Below are 6,000 nucleotides of genomic sequence, written 5' to 3'. Positions count from 1 at the left end.
TAAAGACACTAGATTGAAAAAAAAAAAACCATCAACAGAACTAAGCCTGTACATCAGCAGAAGAAATAAATATTGGCAATAAATAGACCTGCAAATACTTTTGTGGAGACAGTAGTATGCCTGAACTGTCTAAAGTTTGTTACTTTAAGTCAAACTGCAGGAGCTGTGAAAAGAGGGTTAAATGAGAAAGCACAAGGAAATAAACAATTGGAAAGTTTTAATGAGTTTTGCAGTCCTTTAAAAAACATGAAAGACCGCTGGAGATTTACAAATGAACAAAGGCAAGATAGAAAAGGAAATCAGGTGCATGTTAGTGGAGATAAGAGCAGCATGCAGCCAAATAGCAAATACTTAAAGAAAATTTTCACCTCATTATGTTTAAACCTCCAAGAGAAACTTTGCTCTTTTACACTCTTACAATATGAAGGCTAAAAGTAAAATTGTGCTTTGAGACTTTAAATAGATCATGACTCCCTAGCAATTTTAATTAGGATGCTGCTGTTTATACAAATGTGTCTTTGGGGAGCTCATATGAAGAATAGAATAAGCCTAGATGAATAATGGAATAATTTTGGTATCCATAACTTAGGTTTCCTTTGTCTGCCCAGGAGCAAAAGGACCCCAAAATGCATAAAATTAATATTTTTAAATTAGCAAAATCCCTGTTCATTTAATACACTATTTACCTTTTCCTAGCTTGCTCATATGCTAGTGCAAATAGACATCTTAAATAGCATTGCAAGTACACACAGAGCAGTATCTCAACAGAATGTAATTGTGAGAAGCAAGTTCTAGCTGCAGTTAAACAGGAATTTAAAAATATAGGGTGTGGGGAGGGAGGGAGGGAGGGAGGGAGGGAGGAAGGAAGGAAGGAAGGAAGGAAGGAAGGAAGGAAGGAAGGAAGGAAGGAAGGAAGGAAGGAAGGAAGGAATGTTGGTTAAATGAAATTCTTAGACAGCAGGCTATCTTTGCTATTTTGTGACAGGATGAGAATCTTGAGATGAGCTTTATAGAGGAAACAGATATTGGATGCCTTTCCTTCCCTATTCACTCTGCCTGGTTTAATAGCAGAGGGGTAATCTATAATATACAATCCCAGGAGAATCTAGAAATACTTTCACCTGTCCAAGAGTTTTGGATTACTTGTCTAATAAATTGTTTTAATCCTTCCCTCAGGCAAAGTGAGAAATTTGGCATATGGCAAATCTGTCCTTCCCTCCTCTGCTACATAAAGGTAAAATCCCACTCTGATTTACATGCAATACTATACCACCACAACTAATGAAATCGTGTCAGGAAAAGTCAAGGCATAATCTAGTGCTACAGATGTTTTTCAGGAATGGTAGATTTCACAAACTTTCACTGTTACCAGCTTTTATTGAGTTCTGAAAGTTCATGTATCTTTCTCCTGACTCCCTTTCTCTTTCGAGATACTTTATTGCAGGCTTGTAAAGTTCTGTTATGGTGCATAGGATTTTAGTTTATGGGGAGTGATCATATTTTTATAATCTTGTCTCTTCAGACACTTCAACAAGAGGTAAATCACAATTTTGGCTAAAACAAGAATTTACAGAAAGACATTATAAAATAAAATAAAATAAAATAAAATAAAATAAAATAAAATATAAAATAAAATCCAAATTTTGCCAGGGAGATCTTTGTATCAGTTCTTAAATAAAACTGATATTAACAATCACTCAGTAAACAAAGTTGAAAAACATGCCTTCCAAGCTCATAACAGGAGAGGCACAAAACCAGGATATAGAGAGTTGTTCTATATCCTATTTGCCTATTCATATGAATAGGCAAATTTTGGAACAATCTAACAGACTGATTTGGAGGCAGCAGTCCTAAGAAGCTCCTTTCCTCTTTAGCTTTCTCAATGGCTACACAACTTCATGTTCTTGCTCCTTTTTACTTTAGAAATCAAGAAAGGAAGACTAAAGTATTCTTGTCTAATGTGGGCAATTGCTCATTCTGTCTCCGTGGAGGAAGAGTTGGAAGCTAGTGCTTTTTTCATTAATGGACAGAAGTAAATACAATCAAAACTCTGGAAAATTTCAGACTGTTTTCTCACAAGAGAAATCAAACAGTCCTGGGAAAGGAATTCAGACTTATGGAGAGTCAAAGAAACAAATTGTCATCTATTCTCAACACCCAGAATGAGAAAACTGTCACCACTTTAGATCATTTCCTTTGATGCCAGCTGCCCTGGCAGGACTAGAATATTTTGTTATCAGCGATAAACACTGCAAAACATCCCACTGTGTGTATCACCTGAGGGCAGCAGAACAGTCTGAGGTCCAGGGGGAGTTGTCCTTGTTTCTCAGGTTAGACACCTCAGCTACCAGCCTCTGAACCTGGCACACATGTTTTCAGCAAGCCAAAAACCATCTTGTCCCCCTGCAGCATGCAGAAGCATTCCCCTCCCTCTACCAAAGCACCGACATTTCTAACTCCAAAATAAATCTACTGAAGTGCAATGCTGCTCTCTTAAGAATTCCTTTTACTAAACAAGCTCTATGACATTAACAAAGCCAGTCAGGTGATGATCACTAACACACAGCAATAAACTTGACAGGACAAAATCTATAAAAGACCTGTTTGTGATATCCAAGGCACAGAAAAAGCTGCACACAGAGCACTCCTGCCTCTCCTCACAGAAGGGGCTACAGTCAAGCCAGCTGGATCCAGCAGCTCTGTGACAGCAGAGCTGTTTCAGCCACCCATCTCCCTTCCAGCCAGCATACCCATAAAACAGGAAAAAAAGGCTCTTGCAAAGTTGTCTTCTTCCTTTACAGCCTCACTAGCTCCTTTTTACTGAGCAAAAATGTATTTTTACTAATCCCATTGCTGAAGCAAACACGACACTTCTCCATTTCAGGAAGGTTTAAAACCTTGCTAAGAGCAAATAAAAGCTAAAATCCCAAGACATTCAGGAGAATAAATTTTAAAAATGCTCTCTTCCTACTGTACAATCAAAATTGGGATGTGTGAATGTTGGGGCTTAGCATTGGTAATACTGTTAATACTTTTTCTTGACTTTCCATTCTCCTCTGGTTAAACAAATTAAATAGGAAACATTGCATTTCTCACACTCCCCAGCGTGAGTCTGGGATTGTTTCCCCTTGTCTGACTCCTATATCAGTTCCTATTCAGAAAGCAGCTGGTCTCTGAATAGATTCAGAGCTGGTTATCTCCACACACAATATATCACAGTCGATCCAGGCTTCAATTATTTTTTTTTCCCCAGGAAACAATTATTTCACTATTTGTCAGTCTTTCTCCAACCCCTGCCCCATAACTTTTGAAACGGTTGGCCAATTTTAATGAAACCTGGCAAAAAAGCACAAATCTTAAAGACATTAAATTCATATCATCTTTGTGCAAATCAATAGGTGAGGAGGAAAGATTTTGAGCAAGCATTATTATTTCTGCTGTTTCACTGAAGATTTTTTTTCCTCATGTTTTCCACATTCTTAGAACAAGTCCCAAGGGTTGTCCTTGAAGTGCAATAGCTGGGGGGCACTCCTCTGGGAAGGCAGTAAATCTCAAGTCCCATTCAGACACTCCACCTGGATTTACACTGGTGTCAGCCTCAGGTGGGCAACACACTCCTTTCTCTCTGCCCCCATGACAGAGAGACAAGCAAGGATGCCCGGCCTGTGCTGGGCTATCCAGTGGGATCTGCAGCAGACTGGCAATGGGTGCACCCTGACTGCACCTGAGCCACTGCCTCAATTTGCAGCCAGAGCCAGCAGGGTGGTGTTTTCCTACAGCACCTTCACATTGGCCCGTTCCACACACCCACCTTTCCAGAGACCTCAGACAGCGTTCTCTTCGTGCTCAGCAGTACCAGGAACCAAGCATGGAGGCAGTCAACAGCAACAAAATGACCCACCTCCTTCCCTGCCTCCACCCCACCTCTCCTAAAAGAATGCTGTTAAAATGTGACTCACCACTCCTATTCCTCCAGACCTTCGGCACCCCCAAGAGAAGAGAACAAGACAAAAGCCCAAATTATTATTTTTTATTTTTGCTATTTTCCTAAATAACACTTTAAAATTTTTCCACAGAAAGTACTATTTTTGCACTAGATACAATAACTCTCATTTTTGCTTGAGGATTACAACCAAGGTTGCAGAAATGATGGCATGAGCAATTTTGAGCACCCTATTATTTAGTAGCAAAGTCCCGCTTTGATCCATCTCCCTGCTGACTTCAATGGAACTACACCAGGTATAAATTAAAGCAAAATTCAGTCCATCAGCTCTACTTTAAGCTTCATGCATTCCATTTTAGCAATGACTCCACCTTGATTTCACCTTGCTGTAGTCAGCAAAGAATGCTGATATAAAATGTGTCATGCTTTTGTGTATCCACTCACTCTGCTTTCATGTTTAAGCTGTACCATTTTACCTTACCATTAAAATTACATTTAGGCAAAAGTGAAAGAGTGTAGAAAGAATGTATAATCTCTTGTGCTCTCTGGAGAACAAGCTTCCATTAAATTTTCTCTGTCCCCCTGTACACAAATAGCAAAAACATGTATTTTCCAGTCAAAAACAAACACCAAAGTAAAAACTCTATTAAAAGGAGAACAGTAACTCCTTCTAACATTTTTCTCCAGAATGGAGAAATAAAGTGGTATTTCTCCAGCATGCAGGAACCTACATTTCAAAAAAGGAAAAGAAAAGGCAAGGGAAAAAAAAGAAAAAAAAAGATATGCTGAGATCATCAATCACATTAGCAGGAATTAGATGTCTGACTCCCTAGATGCCAATAACAATCCAAACAATATTACATCCATTAGTCATTGTTTGCTTGTGAAGAGGTAAGAAAGCTGTAATGTGCCTGTCCCTTCTCTCATTGCCATGAAAGTGAACAACACAACCTCGTATCACCAGTCACAGCCACGGCCACACAGATGGGCTTTCCTCTCACAGGCAGGTCAAGGTTCCATCTGCCCCTGAAGATTCCTTTCTTGGTTACAACAACAACAACAACAACAAAAACACCCACAAAAAATCATGTAACACTGTGTATTAAAGTAATTTGTGACAGTAATATTTTTTTGCTCTCAAATGTCACCCTCTAAACAGGCTCTATTCATCTCACAAAACCTGGGCGTCCAGAAACTCAATTTCTTGGCATTGACAGAGACATAAAATAAGAAAAATTGAGAAGAGGCATAGCTGTACCTTCAAAATAATGTACTTTAAAAAGCATTATGTGAGAGTTTGGTGTCACACTGAAGTTCTGAAATAGGAAAAAATAATCCTAACTTTTCAGATAAAGTTATACGCAGATCTGTAACTTTTTAAATGCTTCTACCATGTTAAGCTGCATAAAATAAAATTAGTTAATGTCTCTGGATATCAATAAAAAGTATTAAAAAATGCAGGTTGATGAAATGTGAGTTAGAAGACTTCTCAACTTTTTCTCAAATTATAACCAGACAATCTTCCCAGCAAACACCACCGGTTATATTAGGTAATGAACATGAAACTTTAGTATTTTTACAAAGCTCTTCAGTCTATCTATTTAACTTGCCAATTTGAGAAGCCACCAAATGTCCATCTCTGCTGAGCTTAAGCATCACTGACAACAATTACCCTGCTCTCCCTACTTGGAGAACCAGGGTCTCATGGTAGTTTTAGTTTTGCTCAAGGAACCTCTTTAGAAGTGACCAAAAAGTCTTAGAAGTGTCAGTGCAAGGTCATGACAGCCTATTCCAAATAAAAGATTTCCTTTCATCTCTTTAAAATGTGTTGTCTAGTCACTGTTTTCATTTCTGCACTTGCCAAAGGCTTGCCTGTGGAAAACACTTAGGACAGGCAGCCTCCCATTGAAGCAAAATACATTAGCTGTTCTACAGATAATTCACTAAAGCCACAAGCTTCACTTATACCACAAGCTTCACATTTTACACAGGATCTACTTGCCAGTCAAACAAGAAAAATATATACCGGTTTGAACAAACAAAAACATGACTGACAC

This window comes from Agelaius tricolor, unplaced genomic scaffold (genome assembly GCF_023055355.1).
Source record: "Agelaius tricolor isolate 1412-34295 unplaced genomic scaffold, bAgeTri1.0.p SCAF_24, whole genome shotgun sequence".
Taxonomy (NCBI): Eukaryota; Metazoa; Chordata; class Aves; order Passeriformes; family Icteridae; genus Agelaius; species Agelaius tricolor.
The sequence above is the reverse complement of the archived record's forward strand: the minus strand, read 5'-3'. Positions refer to the sequence as shown.